The sequence below is a fragment of the Zalophus californianus genome, chromosome 15 (genome assembly GCF_009762305.2).
Source record: "Zalophus californianus isolate mZalCal1 chromosome 15, mZalCal1.pri.v2, whole genome shotgun sequence".
Taxonomy (NCBI): domain Eukaryota; kingdom Metazoa; phylum Chordata; class Mammalia; order Carnivora; family Otariidae; genus Zalophus; species Zalophus californianus.
The window spans coordinates 74,615,209-74,636,307 of record NC_045609.1 but is presented as its reverse complement, the minus strand read 5'-3'; the positions used below and the strand labels follow the sequence as shown (position 1 = coordinate 74,636,307).

The 21,099-nt window shown below is 47.1% G+C and overlaps 1 protein-coding gene across 4 annotated transcripts in view; it reads left to right on the top strand.

Annotated features, from left to right (window-relative positions):
• The window catches only part of HSPA12A (heat shock protein family A (Hsp70) member 12A), a 155,759-nt gene that overhangs the window by 15,015 nt on the left and 119,645 nt on the right, over positions 1-21,099 (top strand). The window lies entirely within an intron of this gene.

Here is a 21,099-nt window from a genome sequence, read left to right as displayed (position 1 = left end):
GCTAAATCAGCAATTTGGGTTATCTCTGGGAGGTCATTAGCAATCCCTGGCCCAGACATTTCAAGTGGTCTCAGACCTCAGATGCTAGATTTTTTTTTCCTCTCTAAAATCAGAAAGTAGGAAGAGAAAAGGAAAGTTTCAGGTAAAACAAAAAAACAAAAAAAACAACCCCCCCAAAATAATAGTAGGAAGAAAACAAAACAGACCAAAAAAGACCCAGAAAACTCTGCATAGCCATCAGAGTGTTAAGCTTCTGAAGACACGCATAATAAGAAAACTGCCTGAAGAGAAAACAGCTAAACCATCCTGATCAATGCTTTGAATGTTTTAAAGGGAAGATAAGAATGAAAAAGAAATCCTCTAATGTGCAACTGGATGTTGAGTACCTGTCACATAGTAGGTGTTCAACAAATGAGTTATTGCTGATTTGATTTTTCAAGAGAGAAATTTTTGTCTGGGAAACAAAGAGCAATTGATAAGAGATCCTGCTATTTTTCACACTTGCTTTAATTGTTCCTGCAATGCTCTTTGAGTTTCTCAGTTGACCATAAAATACAAGCTAAGTTGGAGTGCCACATGAGAGGTTGATAGGATAATTTTGTTTTTGTTTTCTATTTTTTTTTTTAACAACTTAAGCAAAATAATCACTGGTGCTCGGGAGCCCCAGGCTGCAGCAGCCACTGCACAAAGAGGCACTCCCGTGGCACTCACCGAGAGGACATTGGAGTGCAGAATTTGACTTTGACACCCTGGCGGGTCCTGTGGGGGTGACAGCACTCCCTGTTTGTCCTGAATTGGACACACCCGCACCGGAGCACGTGCACACGCACACGCACACGCACACAGACAGTGGTCTGTCTGACAGGGAATGGCAGGATTAATGCAGGAGCATCTGGGGGCCATGCTTGTTAAATCAAAGGGGAAAAAATGAATCGGAAAAAAAGCAGTGTTCGTTTTATGAAAATCTGAAGACCAGACCCAAAGAGGTCAGTTCTGGGGAGGAGGAGGGAGACTGCAGTGATAGGCGTCTGAAACTGGCAGTTTTCAGCTCTCTGTCCCACCTCCTGCCTCTGTTATCTCAGATAGGGAACAATGAAAATTGGGGCCAGAAAGGAGACTCTTCCCATCTGGTGATTTTCTCAATGGCGTGGAATGAAGATGAAAAGAGACAGCATCTCTAGGCACGCTGGGGGGATACCTGGTCCGTATCAGGGGCCCGCTCGCAGTGAGACCTCTCTCTGTGGCACTGAGTCCTTCATGGCTGGAAACCATGTGTGGTTCTGCAACATCACACTATTCTCTCCAGACCCGGGACAGACGCGAACAAAGAGAATTAATAGAATCGACTCATAGGCCGACCTCATGAATGCCACGTGAGCGAATGAATCCAGACACCTCCAGACAGTTCAGTTGCCCGTCTCCCAATTTTTCCCTCCAGGGACCTCCTTGGTCACTGAATGCCCTTCAGAGGTCCACTTTGCATTCTGGTCCATCCCTTTGGTGCTTGGCACATGTTCATTTTCTTCTCCTGCAGTGAACTTCCTGGTTCACTCATCCCGCTTTTATCCTGGGATATGATTTTGCTTCTGGTTCCAGTACAGACACCCCTCGTGGCTCTGCCTCCCACATCCACCTCCGTCTCCCAGGCCCGACCGACCACCTGTGATGGCCGTCTGCGGACTTTGAGGGCAGACAATTTAGTGTGTGGCTCTTAACGAATGCTAAGAAGTGGCCACTGAAGACCCTCCCTTGTGGTTAGGAAGATGAGTATTTAAAAATCATTCTGTAAGATACTAGTGGTAAAGAAAAACGTTCTGCAGCAATGAAACCAGCATGGGAAAGTAAGCCAGGCATTTCCTACAACTGAAACAAAGCAACAGAAAACTTGAAGACTTGCGAAGAGAGGAAAGAACACACACATGACAGTAAGTCTTCTGTTTTGTGGCCTTAATATACTCCGGTAGTGCTTGTGATAACAATGGGGAAATTATGTCCAGTTGGATATTACCTAAACCTTTCTGAAAGCAAATTTGATTTTGTCATTCCATTGTTTGAGGCTTTCTGGTGGCCCTTTCAGATCTAATTCTGGCTTCTCTTTGACCTTGAACCCTTACTCTGTTATGCTGATCTGTTGGCAGTTCTCAGGACCTGTCAGGATGTTTCATGCCTCAGGGCCTTTGAACCAACTCTTTTTTTGTCCTTGGAATGCCTTCTGTCCCTATTGTTCTCCTGACAAACACCTATTCCTTAGACCACCTCCTCCCTGAAGCTTCTCCTGACACCCCTAAGTTCGACTGACCTTTCTTTCTTTTGTGCCCCCCCACAACCTCACAGTCTTCTCAATAAGAATAATCATTGTAATAATAAAAGCTCCCTTTTATTGAATGCCTTCTCTGTGCCAGTGTCGGTGCTTTTGCTAGTTGTATCTTCATTCCTCACTGCCCCATGAAGAAGGTGCTGTTGTAGATGCTCATTTTACTGATGAGGAGCCTGTGGCTCAACTAACAGCTTGAAAGTGGTGGAGTGGGACCTGAGCCCAGCCAGCATGATTCAAGCACACATAATAACCACCCTTGATCTGGAACCACCAAGCCACGCTGCCTCCCATTATAAGTGGCCTCCATGTTTGTGTTTGGGTTCAGTGTGTCTCCCCTCTACATGGTGAGCTCGTGGGGTTTGGTGACACTCTCCTCTAAGTCTGTGTCTAGGGCCTGGTGTAGGGCTAGCACATGGCAGAGACTCTAAATGTGGGTTGAATTTAATAAAATTGAATGGAGTTGAATTGTACTACATATTTATGTGTGTGTGGGTGTGTGTATGGGTATACACACACACATTCTCTCTCCCTGCCTCTCTTATTCTCTATATATGTGTCTTTTATATACAAACATATATGCACACTATATGTGCATATATAGTTATATACACAAGATACATATATGTATATGTAGGTATATATATATTTGCATAAATTAACAGCCCTATATATGTATATAAAGAGAGTAAGAGGCAGGGAGCGAGACAATCAGTCTCGGGAGAAATATACATGCATTCCCGTCTCTTTGACTTTGGATGATGAGTTTGTAGTCTGTGTTAACCTAGTTACCTTGTAGCATGGGTGAGACAACATGTACTTTGGCCTGGAGACTCCTAAAGCTAGACCTTGAAGCTCTCCCAAGTTCTACTCTGGGTGTAGAATCAGTTAAGCCCAATGGTTATCAGAGGAGGCAGATGTCTGGGTAGAAGGGTGTTTTTGAGTTTTTTTCACTATGCATTGTCTCAGGTATAGAGATGAGTCCTACTTTGTCCAAACACTTTTCTTCATCATTCGGTCTTCTTGAGTCTGAGCTTGCTAGTGATGGTGAGCATGGGTCTCATTCTGTTCTATAAGGTGCTATGCATTATGCAAAGGGCAAGACTAAGACCTAGCAGAGAGAAGCCTTAGCACAAAACCAAAAAGCTCTGTTAGAGCTAAGAGGCACCCATGAGATCTGGAAAGTTGGGTGAAGATTCAGTCATAGCCAGTTCAAGGGCAAAAAAGTCCCTTGTAGATCCTGTGCTCATGCTGTTGCTTGCTTACAGAGGGGAAACAGTTCATGTGTCATGTATAGACAGGTTCCCATTTGTCACACATATTTTTACCCTACATGAGCATGAAATCGCAGTTTTAAAATCGGATTCTAAAACTTTACAAGCTGTCAGGTTCTTACTGATTTTCTAAAGTAGTTCAGTGGCCCTGGGTGAGCCCTCCCTGCTCTCCTGTTGACCCTCTTCCTGCCACTGACCAGTCATGCCCTTTGCTTCTCTCTCTGCTCCTTTGCTCCCTTCCTCTTGGCCTTGCCAGATCCTGTCCATCCTTTGAGAACCATGTAGGTCCATGGGATCTGACCCTTTCCGGCTTTGCTGTGGCATTGACAGTCCTGTTACTCACTCCAGGCTTCTCTCTTGTTATGCAAAATGCTTTCAGGGTATAGAGACTTGGAGGGAAGTAGGGTGAAAGTTAAGACAGTCTCTCATGCTTTTTCACCAAAGGAGTCCAAATGGCAGAGCTGAATTAGCTGGCATTTTGGCAAGAATGGCGTGTCTGAAGTTTTTAAAAATTTTTAAAAGCATCTGTCAATCTTTAGTGTTTTTCCATTAAAAAATAGGGCTTTGCGGTTATATGTAAATATAACTTTTCTGAACTATGCCTGAGTGTCGTTGGTGTGTCATTACGTTCCTTTGGGCAGGCAGGGCCAGCTTGGACGCCGTACCCCTGTAGTTGCCCGGGGCCCTGTGCTTGTTTTAATGCTCTGATATTGCCGTCGGGAAATTCTTAATAATCTGAATGAGGGATCCTGTATTTTCAGTGTGTACTGGGTCCCATACGTTATGCAGATGGCCCTGCCTTTGGGGTTCTGTGACTCTTCTGGCTGGGAAGCATGGAGAGACGGCGTTCAAACCGTAACATGAATTGGTCAGGTACGGCCGACCCGGGGGTGGCATGAGAGTCTGGGTGCTCTTTAAGGAAGGAGTTCTGGGCTGAAGACTGGAGGGTCAGGAAGGGAGGAGGCCCCTAATGCCGACCTTGCCCGGGATGAACGGTGCCAGACGGTGTTTTTAATGTCCGTCTACAAAAAGCTGGGAGTGAACCGTCTCTAATTTTGTAATTCATGTTCACAAAGCTTCCCAAGAGAGCCCTGCTTTTCACCTGGAACTCCCAAGTCACTTGGCCAAGAATTTCTGCTCGTTTCAAGTCTTCAGGAAAAAAAAAAAAAAAATCCCCAACGAAACACACCAGCGTTGGAAACGGGCTTCCCCTCTTCAAAATGCGCGTCTATACGTTCTCATCGACGCGTTTCCTGGTAGCTCCTCCTACTTTTCTAACTTCCCGCCTTATTCCGAGACGGCCTTGGAGACACTCCTGTGGTGAAATGATAAGGATGGTGTATTTGAGAAACAAGACTGAGGGGAAAATAGGGCCGAGTCAGAAGGTGAGTCCACGGGTGCGCGCGGTGAGGGCTCGTGGCGCGGTAAAAGGGAGGCCACCCCCGTGTCTCCACAGCGGTGGGACAGGGACAGAAGTGCGGGTGGGCTGCCAGCAGGTGGGCGTTGGCTGTTGGGAGGCGGGTCCCAGCGGGGGCTGCGCTGCGCCCCCCCCCCCCGCCCCGCGTATTTAGAGGTGCGTCTGGGGAAGGTGGGTTGGGCTTTCCAGAACTCTGTTTGCATGAGCCAAGAAGTCCTCTGGCAGGAGAGCCCGAGAGACAGTCCCTAGCAAAGCTTCATTTGGAGGAGAGGGTGACTCCGCAGGCTTCCCGATGTCTCTCAGTCCGTCCTTCATCTGCCCACAGTGACAGAAAGCTCCCAGCCCCCATGCCTGCCCCTCCTCCCCCCAGCTCTGGTGACGCGGCGGCAGTGGCAGCAGAGGCGGTGAGCCCGGCGCTGGCAGAGTTGGTGGCACTTGCACCGTGGTGGTGGCACCAGCACTGGCGGTGGCGGTGGCACCAGCACGGGCGGCGCCTGTACCAGCGGGATGTGGCACCGCATCTTCGAAGTGGATGAGTGGCCGCGGGGGCCATCAGCTTGGGCGTGGATTGGGGGGCTGGTGGCTGGAAGTGGCCCAGCGTGGGCTCTGCAGGTGACTAAAGCCTGGACCACGGAGACCGTGCAGAGAGAGGTTCATCCAAGAAGGTGTTGGAGGTTCCTCCGGAGGAAGAGTCTCCACTAGCTGGTGGGGAGCTGGACCCCATTTCTAGCCTTAAGATAGAGTAACCCAAGAAGACTTGAGGGATACAAGATTTAGAGCGTTTGTAAGATAGGAACCAACCTGCTGGTTAAGAAAAGCTTAATTCTTCCTGGTGTGGGGAATTGAGCTCACATTCATTCGCTCGTGTGTTCCCTCGGTGATTCATTCAGCAAACACAAGTGGGACCTTCTGTAGAGTCTGAGGTCAGATTATTGGCGTCTGAATCTGGCCCAGCCATTTCCCAGTCTATGATCATGACAGAGTTAGGTGATTTCTCTAAACCCCAGTTTCCCCGTCTCTAATATGAAATGTGAATATTAAGTATCCGCCTCGTTGGGTTATCTAATGCATATGAAATGTTTAGCACAGGGCCTGGCACTAATTAAACATCCGATAAATATGAGCTAGGAACTCTGATTAAACATTGCGGAATGTCCAAAGATTGACATAATCCCGTACTAACTAAAGTAGTATTTGTACAATGAAATGCTCCACAGCCAAAGTCCAGAAGGATACAGTGGACCCTTGAACCACCTGAGTTTGAACTCTGCAGGTCTACTTATATGCAGATTTATTTTTGAAACATGTAATACAGTACCGTAAATGTGTTTTCCCTTATGATTTTCTTGGTGACTTTTTTTTCTAGCTTATGGTAAGAATATAGTCTATAATACCTATAACATATAAAATATGTGTTAATTGACTGTTTATGTTATTGCTAAGGCTTCTGTTCAGCAGTAGGCTATTAGTAGTCAAGTTTTGGGAGAGTCAGGAGTTGTATGGGGATTTTTCCACTGTGCAGGGAGTCAGCACCCCTAACTCCTGTGTTGTACAAGGGTCAACTATACTGTATTAACTGCAGCCATCACTTGGTAGGGAGATTATGGGTGATTTGATTTACTTACTTTTCTTACCTGTCTTTTAGGATTTTTCTGGAGTACATGAACTATTTCTGAGATTTTAAAACAGAAGGGAAAGAAATCCCATATGACCATCTCTTTGGTGCTTTAATCATGACACAAAGGTGTCATGGAGCAATGACACCTTTGCCCCTGTATGCTTGAACAGTTCCAAATGGAGGGAGGTGCAAGGGTACTCAGGACAGCTCATTGCACCTGTTGGCAGCTCTGATTACAGAAAGTTCTTCCCTACACTATCTGTTTGTAATTTCTAATAGTTAGGATTTATTCATCTTTTCATTCAACCAATACTTATTAACCACCTCCTATATACCAGGAACCGTGGCACATTCCAGGGAGACAAAAGTGCATGGAAGCCAACAGGGTCCCTTCATGGAGCTAGTAATTTAGGGAGGTCCTCAGACTATAACCCAAAGACGAAATAAAGATGTCATTACATAGGCGTGCTCTGATTCTAGGAGGGTGCTCAGCAAAGATGGGGGGAAGGAGTCCCAAAGAGCGTCCCTGGGGGTAACGGTTAAGCTGAGATGTGAAAGGTGTGTGGAAGTTACGGGGTGTGGGCAGGGGTGAGCTGTCCAGGTGGAGGAGCGGAGTCTGCTTCAAGGCCACATAGTCATCTAATTCCCTTTCCATGGGCGAGCCTTTCAAATATTTGAAGATGGCTTCTTCCCCAGTGTCTTTCTGTTTTACTTCCAGTCTCTTTAGCTTTTCCTCCTAGGATGTGATTTTATAGCCTTTTGTCATTCTGAGACCCAGTTTGTTGGTGCCCCTCTCTTCTTCTTACAATGTTTTTGAGCTATAATTCACATACCATGCATTTCACTCCTTTAAAGTGTATAATCCAATGACTCTTAGTGTATCACAGAGTTGTACAGCCATCACAAATCAATTTTAGGATGCTTTCATCACCCCAAAAGGAAACCCTGTACCCATTAGCACTCACTCTGCATTTTCCCCCAAAACCCCAGCCCTCAGAAACTACTCATTGCTTTTCCTCACTATGGAGTTGCCTGTTATGGGCATTTCATGTAAATGCCATTGTACAGGGCATGTGGTCTCTTGTGATAGCTTCTTCCGTTCTGGTGCAGTGGTTTTAAGGTCGGTCCCTGTTGTAGCCTGTATCAGTACTTCACTTCTTTGCCGAATAATATTCCAGTGTGTGGAGATACCACAATGTGTTTAGTCATTAGTCAGGCGATGGACATTGTGGTTGTTTCCACTTACTGGCTCTTAGGAATAATGCTGTACATGTTGTGGTGTGGATGCAAGTTTTCAGTTCTCTTCAGTACATACCTAGGAGGGGAATTGCTGGGTCGTGTGGTAACTCTGTGCCTCACTTTTTGAGGAACTTCCAGACTGTTTTCCAAAGTGGCTGCACCATTTAACATTCCATCCAGCAGCGTGTGAGGGTTTGGTTTTTTCCACATCCTCACCAACACTTATTATTATCTGTGGGTTTTTTAAAAGTTTTTATTCAAATTCCAGTTAGTTAATTACAATGTCATATTAGTTTCAGGTTTATGATATAGTGATTAACACTTTCACACAATACCCAGTGCCCATCACAAGTGTCCTTAATCCCCATCACCTATTTATTTATTGATGAGAGAGAGAGAAAGAGAGCGAGAGAGAGTGTGAGCGGGGCCGGTAGGGGCAGAGGGAGAGAGAGAGACTTTTAAGCAGGCCCTATGCCCAGTGGGGAGCCTGACACAGGGCTCGCTCTCACGACCCTGAGATCATGACCTGAGCCAAAATCAAGAGTCTGACGCTTAACCAGCTGAGCCACCCAGGCACCCCTGACCCATCACCTATTTAACTCATCCCCCACCCACCCAACTCTCCTCTGGTAACCACCAGTTTTTTTCTCTATAACTAAGAGTCTGTTTCTTGGTTTGCCTCTCTCTTTTTTCCCCTTTGTTCATTTGTTTTCTTTCTTAAATTCCCCATATGAGTGAAATCATATGGTATCTGTCTTTCTCAGACTGACTTATGTCACTTAGTGTAATACTCTCTAGCTCCATCCATGTCAGTGCAAATGGCAAGATCTCACTCTTTTTTATGGCTAAGTAATATTCCATCGAATATCTATATCTACATCTATATAGATATATATATCTCAATCTCACATCTGCTTTATCCATTCATCAGTTGGTGGATACTTAGGCTGTTTCCATAATTTGGCTATTATAGGTAATGTTGCAGTAAACACTGGGGTGCATGTTCCCCTTTGAATTAGTATTTTTGTATCCTTTGGGTAAATACCTAGTAGTGCAATTGCTTCATCTTAGAGTATTATCTTTTTGATTAGAGTCATCCTCATGGGTGTGAAATGATATATCATTGTGTTTTAATTTGCTTTTCACTGATGCCTGTAGATGTTGGCCTGTTGTCCATTTCTGTATCGTCTTTGGAGAAATGTCTCCTCAGATCCTTTGCTAATTTTTAAAATGAGTTGTATCTTTTTATTATTTGCTTATGAGTTCTTTATATATTCTAGATACATACTCTAGATACACATACTCCCTCATCAGATACATGATTTTCAAATATTTCTCTCCCATTCTGTATGTTGTCTTTTCACTTCTTTGATAGTGTCCTTTGAAGCACAGAAGTTTTCAACTTTGATTAATCTGTTTTTTTCTTTTTTGCTTATTCTTTTGGTGTCATATCTAAGAAACCTAGTCTAGGGTCACAGAGATTTATGTCTATTTTTTCTTCTTTTCTTTTAATAAGAGTCTCATAGTTTTAGCTCTTACATTTAGGTCTTCTATTTTGAATCCAGTTTTGAATATGGTGTGATGAAGAGGTCAGCTCACTGTTTTGTATGATATCTAGTTGTCCTAGCACCATTTATTAAAAATACGATTCCTTTCTCCCACTAAATTGTCTTAGCATCCTTGTCAAAAATCAACTGATTATAAATGTGAGGGTGTATTTCTGGTCTTTCAAGTCTGTTCCCTTGATCGATCTGTCTGTCCTTATCCAGTACCACACTGTCTTAATTATTGAAGCTCTGTAGTAAATTTTGAAATTATAGAGTATGAGTCTTCCAACCTTATTTTTATTTGTCAAGATTGTTTTGGCCATTCTGGATCCCTTGAATTTCCATATGAATTTAGGATCCGCTTGTTAATTTCTATAAAGAAGCCAGTTGGGATTTTTATAGATTGTGCTCAAACTGTAGATCAATTTGGGGAGTTTTGCCATGCCAACAATAGTAAGTCTTCTGATCCATGTACATAGGATGTCTTCCCATTTACTTAGGTCTTCTTTAATTTCTTTCAACAGTGTTTTTGTTTTCAGAGTATAAGTTTTATACTTGTTCTGTTAAGTTTATTCCTAAATATTTTGTTGCTTTTTATGGTATTGTAGATGTAATTGTCTTCTTAATTTCATTTTTGGATTATTCATTTTGAATCCCTTTTAAAATGTAGTCCTTACAACCACTGGAATGTGCACAGTGGGATGCACCTCACACTTGTGGATACAATTCCATGAGTATAACCCAAGACAAAGTTAGCTTTTTGTGGGAGGGTCTGAGGTGGGGTGGGGTGGTCTGCATAACAACGTCACACCTTTGACTCATGTCAACAGAATCCCATCATACTTTTTCAAGTCTTCTGCTGTTGTGCCATGTTTCCCTCACTGTATACCTGGACAGATAGCCCTAAGGAGCCAAAGGTAGCACACTGGCTTTTCCATTTCATATTTTTAGATTCAACCCATTGTCTGTAGTCTAAGAGTTTGACTTGGACACTGATTCTGACCCTGGTCATGATGTCTTTGTCCTTTAGCTTATCCCCAAATGTAGTGAACATACCCTTTGTAAAGTTTTCATTCAAGCCAATGATAAAAAATGTCCAGCAGGACTTTGCCAAGGACAGAGGCTTGAGGTCTGAGTTCAGAACCTCTCTCTGAGATCACTGGATTTCAGCCCCCTGATAACAGTATCCAAACAGTCCCCAAGACACCCAGTGGTCCTTGTACCCAATTCAGTAGTCCTTGCATCCAGTCCATATGGTAACCCCACTGAATTTATCGAATTCCTAAATCCTTGATCTACTTCATCTCTACCAGTCTGGTACTCCTGTCAAAGAAAGAAACAAGATTTAACTGACAGAGCTTTTTCTCTGTGAACTTGCAGTGGGTCCTGGTAATTCCTGCTTTCTATATGTTCGCAAACCATAAATCTCCTTTAACAAGTCACTTCTGAATCTGGTGCTCCAAACTCACTCGCCAGTTATCCTCTTATGATAAGAGAAGTAACATCAGATGAAGAAACAGGATCACATGGGTTAAAGTCATGCATAAGGCTGGTAGGTGTGGAGGGAAGTCTGTAGCCCATGCTAATGATGACCTATTCTGTACCCCCTCCACACACAGTGGAGAAAGTTCCTGTGTGTACAAAAACGGGAGCGAGTGTGAATGTGGGAAGTTACTCAGAGACTCCACGTCCTCAGGTAAACTCAGGAGTTCAACTTCCTGTGCCTGAAGTGAAATGCTCTTAACCCAGAAGTGATGTGGTTGCCTCAGCAACCACCAGAGGATGAGCAGAACCTGAAAAGGAGTCTTTTGACCACATCTGTGGTATCATATTATCTCATTTAATTCAGGTTCCTCTTTGGCCTGAATTACCTGGATTTCATTAGTTCAACAAGCATCTATCCACTTACCTTGTTTTAGGCCCCACGGTAGGCTCTGAGGATCCTGAGATGTGAGAGGCCCAGTGAAGGTTTACAGGTGAGGCCAGCTCTGCAGATGCCCACAGTGGGTCCTGCGGTACTGATTTGCCTTCCCAACCCCTGGGGCCCAGCGCTCCTTCCCATGCATTTGAGTTGGCGAGTGACTCAACTGAATCCATGTGGGACCACAAACCAGTCAACAAGTGTTTATCTGTCATCTGTTCTGTGACAAGCGCTGTTCTAGACATTAGGATACAGCCATGAATGAAACATAAAAATTCTTGTCCTCACGGAGCTTACACTCTAGAGTGTGTTTGTGTGTATGTGTGGGTATATACAGACCTTAACGGCTATGTCAGATCTAGAGAGGGACTAAAGCTGAATGGGGGAGAGGGAAGGTTGGGGTGGACATGGCGTTGGAATTTAAAGTAAGAAGTCCAGGGAGGCCTCACTGAGAAGGTGACATTTGACACTGAAGAGGGTGTGGGATCAAGCCATGTAGGTATTTGAGGGAGCAGCATCCTGGGCAGAAGAACAGCTAGTGCAGAAGTCCTGAGGTAGGAGTTGCCTGTGTGTTGGAAGTCCAGCAAGGAGGCCACATAGCTGGCGGATGAGGCCAGGTAGAGCCTTGCAGGATGGCCAGCTTTTCTTTTGAGATGGGAAGCCAGGGGCTTGAGTGAAGGGGTGGCATGATCTGACTTACATGTTTGAAGGATCCCAGAGGCCATGTTCTGAGGGCACTTTGGTGGGGACTGGGGTGGGCCGAGGAGAGGCAGGGAGGCCTGTTAGGGAACTATTGCAAGGTAACAGGGACAGTGCCAATTTTCAGCTTAGGGTGACAGCGGGGGCAGTGGGGAGACGCAGACAGAGGCTGGAGGGGAGGCCCCAGGATTTCTGGTGACTGGATGTGGGGTGTGGCAAAGGAAAGGCAAGGACAATGCTGGCACGTTTGGTCTGAGCACATGGAAGGATGGAGTCGCCAGTTCCTGAGGCGCAGACGGCTGGCGAAGGGAGGAGATAAGGTTTGGGGCCTGTTGACTAGAGTTACCCATGAGACATGCAGGTGGAGGTAGGTGAGCTCAGGCTGGAAATGTCAGTGTGGGAGTCGTTACCACAAGAGATCCCCCAAGGACAGAGCGTTGATGGAAAAGAGATGTCTGTGGACTCCAGCCTGGGCCATGCCCACATTTAAAGCTCACGGAGAGGAGAACCGACCAGTGAAGAAGTCTGAGGTGCTGCTCCATCGATGGAGGAGGAAAACCAGGTGTCCTGCAAGTCAAGTGAAGAAGATATTTCTAGGAAGAGGGAGTGGTCTGCTCTGTTGAGTGTTGCGGATGGGTCATGTCTGATGAGGACTGAGGGCTGACATGTATTTGCAATCTTTGTGGCCACACCCATGGCAGAAACAACAGGCAGGCGCCACTCCTGAGTCCTCGCGTAGGCTGGATGCGACCTGCGTGCCCCTCAGGTGATCACAGTGACTGTCCTCTGCACAAATCCCCATGTCCACCTCCCATCTCTGTCGTGGTCCCTAAAAAGGCAAAATGAGTCTCCTCCTCTTTGATATTCCTGTGTCCACCAGTGTCCTGCTGACCAAGATGTTTGTCAAAATGCAGAAAATGTATTGCTTTTCCTTGGTTTTTCTGTATTTTGCTGATTAAGATATTTGTCTAATTCTAATGCAGCTGATTCATTACAACCTAGCTCTACCATTAAAAATATAAATTATTCCTAAACACACAGGATCACATACAGATCTCATCGTTACAGGTACATTTCCAGTTCACATATTATTTAATATAATGACATCCGCCTCTTGTCACTGTTCTCTAGACAGCTCCTACCCATCCTAGGTAATGCACAATGGGGATCACTTCTTTCCTGTTTGTTGGGGTGAGGGGTGGGTGGATCCAGAAAATCTAAGAAGTGGAACCATATAGATAAGAGGGGCATGGGGGTGGCAGGGTGGTTTATGGGCATTTGGGGCAGAAAGGATGGCAAAAGCAGAATTTGGGAGCTGGAAAAATGTGAGTTTGGAACCAGTAGATAATCCCTGTGGGTGGAATATAGACTCCCAGGACACAGGGCCCAGGCTGCCCCAGGTAGGGCTGTCTGTAAGAGAAAAAGTCAGGGGTCCCCAGGTCAGGGGGCCCCTTTCTGGAGGTCTTTCCCAGAGAGAATGAGCCAAAGTACCCAGTCAGCTGTGAGTACCAGAGAGGCCCAGAGACAGGAAGCAAGGGCCAGTGGGCAGTGAGGGCTGGTTCAGGGTTAACAGACCCGGCAACTGCCAGCAGGTGCGACTGCCGATGGCCGCTCCACGGGGCACACTGGGGTGTGATGGGGGGATGTCTGTCTGCCATAAGGCATTTGTTATTTTCCTTTGTTTTAAATTTCTATCTCATCAAGACAAATTTTGCTCTTCACACTCACTGATTGTATAGACCCACGGGGTTTGTGGATCACGTACTGCCATGTCTCCTGTTCTAACACTTCTCATCTCTGACAGGTGCATTTTCCCTCGGGGACATCAGGCCATTCTGTCCGTGGGTTATGGGGACACGCTGTGGCACTGGCTTTGGTGGGGGCAGTGTGTGGAGATGCGTCTGTGTCCTCCTTCCCAATGTCACTGCTTTTACGCTCGGCATCAAGCCACTGAGCAGAATGGAGAAAGTGCGTGGGTGACGGGTGCTTTCCCTGAGAGGTGGGGCTCTTTGGGCTGAGGGAGAACCTTCAAGGAGCCAAGAGGGACAGGAAGGCTCGTGGGTTCTCCGCGGGATGGAGCTTTTATGCCAGGGCAAGGAATTCAGACTTTATTCTGTGGCTTAGGGAGAACCCCCTAAGCTCTTAGGAAGAGGACCGATGTGATCAGGTTTGTTCCTACTTGGAGAAACCCAGTGGCATCGTGTGGCAGGGGTAAGACGGGGGGTGGGAGCATGGAGACCCGATAGGGCTGATGTAGCAGCCCAGGTGGGAGCCCATGAGGGCCTGGCCCCGCAGAGCCACTGCAGAGGATGAGGGAGCTGGAGACGAGTGTCACTGTGGAGGTCAGGTCAGCAGGAACCCATGCCTGATTGGCTGCTGGGTGACATCCGGGAGGGCTGCCAGGTGTCTGACCCAGGCCACCAAAGCCATTCTGTCGCTTTCAATTCCCGCTCGGAGAGCAGCGAGATGATCTCACACCCTCTTCATATTCTGCAGATTATCTTGAATGACCCACATTTTTGAAGCAGAAGTATTTGGAGCTGGGAGGGACATAGGGAAAGCAAACCTGAAATATTTAAACAATGGCCTCAATTCTCCCCTTCATTCTGTCGGCAGCCTGACATACCGTGAGGAGTGATGGAGCGCGGGGAGACCTTAAACAGAATATTACATTTAGATGGAGGGTGCCATAGCCTGCACTGGATTTCCTCTGCCAGAGCCGTGGAAGGAGTGAATAGAAGAGCAGCCTGTCCCTGAACTTGACAGCATCAGGAGTGGCTCAGCTCAGATCACCACAGATGGCTGTGTTGGGGAGTTAGTGCTGAGCCCACTAAGCCAGCACCTTCTTTCCTATTGTCTCTATAACTCCATTGTTTTAAGCAAGCCAGGTTTGTTGTCAGGGTTCGTTCACTACAGACAAAGCCTCTGTTAGAAAAAAATAGATCTCAGAACCTTCTAGAGAGCTGGGGAAAATCACAAGCCACCAACAGTGGAAGTGCCGATTCCAGATCCCTAGGCAAAGATGGCAGATAGGGTTTCTCCATTTGTTAATTAAAAAAAAAAAAAAATCTGAATGGGGAATGGGGGAAAGAATAGCCTCCAATAATTATTTAATCCTGCCAGACTCCAGACTCCAGTTTAGATTTAGCAGTCCAGATGATTCTGGCAAACTATAGATCTCCTTTTCAGCATTCAACGGTATAGTTGATGGAAGGGAGGAAAGATGTGAAACATCCCTGTCATCACTTGAATGGCTGAAATAATATTTCAGTTCTGTTTTCTTCGGGTGACCGGGTTTTTCTCCCTCGTTGACCAATTTGGGAATTATTTTAAAACAGCCCAAGGATTGCTTTCCTATTAGGAAAATAAACTCAGTCACAGTAAAATAGCTGAGCAGATGGGTGGTTGGAAGCATTTTATAACTTTCAGCATCAAAAGGAATCTTTTAAGCCATGTTCCAAAAACTCTGCTGAGGATTTGAGGCGACCTTAAACTTGGCATTTCTCATTAGAAAGACTTTTATCACCCTGAAAAGAAGGAAAAACTCCATTTAAAAAACATGACTATGGTGAGCAGTGGATTTTCCTGGAGCCCACGGCCCCACAGGCCATTTGAATTAGACTTCAGAGCTGTCACATGCCAGCAAGATGGTGCCTCTTACGCCTCCAGTCGCTTCATGTCACATCAGCCGTGTGCTACTAAGTCAGGGGCCTAAAACATGAAGCACGTCATCCTCTGGCTCCTTCGGTGAAATGACTTGGGCGCTGTGAAGGCAGGCCCCGTCCTGAGAAAGGTCAAGAGTGCATGGATCAGACTGTCATTTTGGAGCATCTTTTGTCCTGGCATGTGGCCAACATTCTTCCACTGATGTGGGGGATTTGTAAAGTCAGTCACCCGTTCCTCTGTCAGGGGCCATATGCTGCAGATGTTTCAGAGAGCATAGATGCTTGGAGCTGCCCGTGGCTTCAGACAGGGGAAAACCAATGGCGTTAAGCATGAGGGCCATGCGGTCAGATGGCAGTCAGGTTCTGGATATGCCCCTTGCGAACTCCACAAGTGACCTCTTCTCGAAGCTCCGTTTTCCTCTTTCATAAGATGAAGAAATGCTAAATATATACCAGAGAGGATCTTTAGGAGATTGATACATGTGAAGAGCTCAGTGTCTGGTACACAGTAAGTGCTCAATAGATGTTTGTTAACAGAAATGGCACAACTCCTTCATCTTGGGGCTGTGGGAGCAGAGAGCCAGAACAGAAACGCGAATCCTTCGAGATAACTATTTTGTCCGATAGATGTGCTGCTTAGGAATGCAGTCCTTCCAGCACTAGCAACAAGCTTTCTGGGTTTGAGCATCGTCCACAGGAGATGACAGGCAGCAAGCAGAACATACTGGAAAGTTAGGGTTTGCAGCTGGCAATTGTGGGCATCGCCTGGGGTGAGTCCAAGGGGGAATGGCAGAGTCCTCCCCTGTCCGCGTTACCTTGGACCGTCTGCTCCATTCGTGTAAAATGAGGCCAATCTCCCAGGCCCTTCTCTGGGTTATTTTTTGCTTGCTTTTTTGTTTTATTTTTGCATTTTGGATCTGAAGCAGAGGAAGTGCACTCCCCCGGCTGGATTTACAGGTGACCCAGGTTGGGAGAGGGTGGCTGATTCACCGGCTGCCGGGTTCACAGCCATCTCCGAAGTCTGAAAGGAGTTGAAACTGCCAATAAAAAAAATCGGATAATGTTGGCTAACTGAACATAATTAAAAAAAAAAAAATAGGGTAGGAATCCATGTACTCAGGTTCAAAAGCAGACTGCATAAGCCACTGCCTTCCAGTCCTGGGTGGCTCCGCACCTCCATCGTGCATTCATGCAGCGGGTTCAGCTGTGACCTCGGCTTCCATGCTGCTGTCCGTGGGAGAGATGGTCTGCCGCCAGCCACCCCCTCCTACACAGACCCCCTCCTACACAGAAGCGGAGGCTGCTCCCTTCTAGATGCATCCGTTCTCCCGACAGTGTGAGTGTCATGTTCTCTTCCTAAGGCTGGGGGCAAATACACGGTGTGCTTGTATCACAGGTGCAGGACCTAAGGGCAAAGGGCCACTTTTACCATCACCATCGTGACCGGTCTGCTCTCTCTCCCACCAGATTCTGCTTTTATTCCGGAAGGCACATGCCGGGTTGGGAGGAACAGGCCCACTGCATCCTGACCTGGCCATGTGGGATGACGACTCATGGATGGTGCCGTCTAGAGAGGGACAGTAGTGTGGTATAGTGGATGGGAGGCAGGCCCCATGAGGAGCTCCAGTAGTGGCTAGCCCTCACGGAACGCCTACAGAATCTTTTCATGAGCGTTATGCCTCTTAAACATCACAACAGACCTCCTCAGTAGGGGTGGTTACTGCTCTGCCTACATAGGAAGAAACCGAGGCCCAGAGGTCATGCTTCAGTGGCAGAACCAGACCTGCATGCAGGCGATTTGACCCCAGAGCTGCCACACCGCCTTGTAATGGATGTGAAGATGTACGGTCTGGACGAAGAGATGGGGAGGGCTCGGGAGGGCAGGCCGACCACTTCTTTCAGTACGTGAAGGAAAGGGGAATCAGAATTGGACTCAATATAACGAAAGACCTGTTAGAACTTTCCAGGGCTGGACAAGCTACCTTGCTTCAGGTATGAGGGAGGGCAAGGGCTTCCTAGGCCTGGAGGATCCACGCAGAGGCTGGGCGCAGTGATTCCAGCGTGTGGCCCCTCTGGCAGTTGGAGTAGGGGTGCAGGTAGCGGAAGGAGCCCTTCAGAGGTGACCTGAGGGCCAGGAGCCCTAGCCTGAGTCTTAGGGGAACCGGGTGTAGACCCTGTGAGGCCTGCGTTGCCTCAGCCTCCCTCTCTGTCTTCTTTCTCTCTTTTACTCTTCCATCTGTCTCTCTGCTTCAGCCACTCTCCTCACTCACCAAGCTGGAGCCATACCAGTGTTTCTGTTTCTGGAAGAGGCCAAGTGCTTTCTCGCTCTAAAGCATTTTTTGCATAAGTTGTGGCCTCTGCCTTCTCTTGTTCAGATGGCCAACTCCTGTTCATCCTTTAGATCCAACTGACACGTTACCTCCTCCAGGAAGCCTTCCCTGACCACCTCATCCCAGGCAGCTCTTCCCCAGTTCATTTCAGTCCTGTCTTCATGTTTGTTTCCCTCATGGCACTAACTTCAGTCTGCGATTATCCTCTGTTTTTCTGTGTAGAAAGTAAGTTCCATGGAGGCAAGGCTGTATTTGTCTTTTCCATTAATATGTCCCTAATCCCCTAGCACAGTGTTGAGTATTTGTGGAATGAACGAGCGAATGACCTTGCCCAAATTACTGTGGGTCTCACTTTTCTAATCTGTTAGATGGGGAACAGCTGTACAGGAAATTTGATGGTTCTCAAACTTGAACATGCATCAGAATCATCTGGAAGGCCTATAAAAACGGATTGCTGTCCTCACCCTCAGAGCCTCCATAGGTCTGGCGTGGGGCCAGAAATTTTGCATCGCTCATGAGTTCCCAGGTAATGTTGATGTTGCGGGCTACGGGAGCCACACTTTGGGAACTATTGGATTTGACTATCTGCAGGTCCCCCGAGGCACTCGTTTTCAATTTTTCCAAATTGAATAAATGAATATGAAAATGCTATGCTTATAAAAACAGTATATTTATTTATTTTTAGAAGACTTTATTTGAGAGAGTGAGCGAGCATGAGCAGTGGGGAGGGACAGGAGAGCGAGGAAACAGACCCCCTCTGAGCAGGGAGCCCAGTGTGGGGCTTGATCCCAGGACCCTGAGATGTGGCCTGAGCCAAAGGCAGACGCTTAACTGACGGAGCCACCCAGGCGCCCCTAAAAACAGTGTATTTAGATACAAGAGATATTTTGAAACATAACTTTACCTTCAAGCATAAAAGGGGAGGGAGGTGGTGGAAGGCAAGGAAAGGGAAAAAAACCCTCTTCCAATCAGGAGGGATTAGCACCTATGGATAGAGTTGATAATGTCTGTGATGGCAAAAGGTCAGTTGGATGGAAGTGCCCCGGACCTGGGCGAAGGGCCGAGCAAGTCCCTGGGAGCAAGGCTTGCAAATGCAGCACTTGCAGGTTTCAAGAGCGCTTCCTGCCAGCTCAGCATTTAATCTCCACCTCGGAGGGTAAAGCTAGAGAATCACAATTAATAAGGAAAGTGAGAGTCCAAAGTGGGGCGGGGGGGGGGGGGGGCAACAAAACAAAAGAAGAAACCCCTTGTGATGCTCCGGACACACCTCGTGGCCTGGAGATCTGCCTTCACCTGGCAGGAGGGTTGGTTTGTTAAGCATGGCTCGGAATTCACATTCATTGGTCTTGGGGTTGCTTCTTTCTCTCATCCACACAGCCTTCCCCCAACCGCCTACCCAGGGACCCTCTGCAGTTAGACTGTAAGGGTCCTGCTGTGATGGGTTTAGGGGGCTGCCCGCCGTCTCCTCTGAAGGTCTCCCCTTTCCGTGTTCTCCCAGTTCTGTTTGTGCCCAAGAGAAGCATTGGTCTGGGAGAGTGTCTACACAGCTCTTTACTGCGCCCCTTTCACCCTGGAGGCCCCCTCTAGAGCAGACGCAGTGGCAGGGGCAGCCTCGAGAGGCGCCAGAGAGCCAAGAGCGGTTCCAAGCCTGGGCGCAGCAAGGAGGCGAACCAGGACTCCGGGAATCCCAGAAGTTCTGCAGGCAGCCCCAGTATGGCTGAAGTGTGCTGCTAGAAACATCCTCCTCATCACCGTCGTGGGCACTTATGGGAGCCAGGCAGTGGGCTCTTCCTTTCACTGGACTCTTCCATTTAATCCTCCTCTCCACCCTGAGAGCACAAAGGCTAATTTTGTCTCAGTTTTTATAAATGAGGAATCGGAGCCTTAGGAAATTTAGAAAGTTGACCAAACTCAAACTAGAAAGGTGTGGGTCTGGCTTTGAATCCAGGGGTGCCTGACTCCAGAGCTTTCCCTTAATGAGGAGGGGAGGTGCCTCCCTCTGTGCGAAGGGGCGAAATGGAACTCCGTTGGCAGAGAGTTACAATTAGGAATAACCCCAGTGGTGGTTTGTGTTGGTTTCTTCTCCCCCAAATTAACTGTCCCTCTTCATCTGCCTCACCTCTCCGATGGGGGAACCCCACTCAACTGTTGCCTGGTGGGTGGCGCCACCGTGCCCTAGACCTTTGCTGCTGCAGGGAAGTCTGAGCAGGACAGTGGAAGGTGGGGGAGGGGATCTGTAAGTCAGTGTTGCACAGGGGGGTGAGCTGCTCGAGTGTATGAAAGTCAAGGACCACCTGGACTTGAAAGGCTATCTGTCCTCCAAAGGAGGCACTTGGAAACCATGATTAAAATAAAGCAAGCGGGCAGGATAATTGTGGATCTTGTCATAATTGCACTGGTACATATTCTGTGGAACAGGATGTTTGCTGGACATTGGTCAGTTGAACGGTGCAAAAAGAGCTTCTGGAAATAGGCAGTTTTCGGGCAATGCTGTGATGAAGCCCCCCAGGTCTCTTGACCGAGGACTTGCTAGTGCCTCTAGTGTGCTCATGGGGTCATGACCATGCTCAATGTGGAAGTCAGCCTACCATGTTACATCCCAAAACGCATACATCAGACCTCAAAAGGATCGCGGTTATGTGAGTCTTTACAGAAGGTGTCTAAGGGTGATCAACAGAGGGGGAGTTTACATGGCCTGGCTTGCTTTGAAACTTCCTAAAAATCCTCTCTAATTTCCTGGCTGTTCTCCTCCTTCCCAGCCCCCCCAAGGCCAGAGATATACCTGTTAGACTGTAGCAGGAAGGGCACACTTGCCCACCAATTCTGACACGTCTTAGGGCCCTCCAGAGTGCTGTGCTGGGAAAGATCCCAGGACAAGGGCTGTTGTGAGCTCAGGTTTCCAGCCAAGCGATTCTTGAATCTTTTCATGCAGCCAAGTGTAACAGTGACACCATGACACCTTTCCTAATTGTGTTTTAATTGAAAAGACTTGATTTGATTATAGAAGCCTACACTGTAGTTGAAGGGCTTGTTAAAACATGTATTAAATCCTAAAGATTGCAATGTTTCACTGTG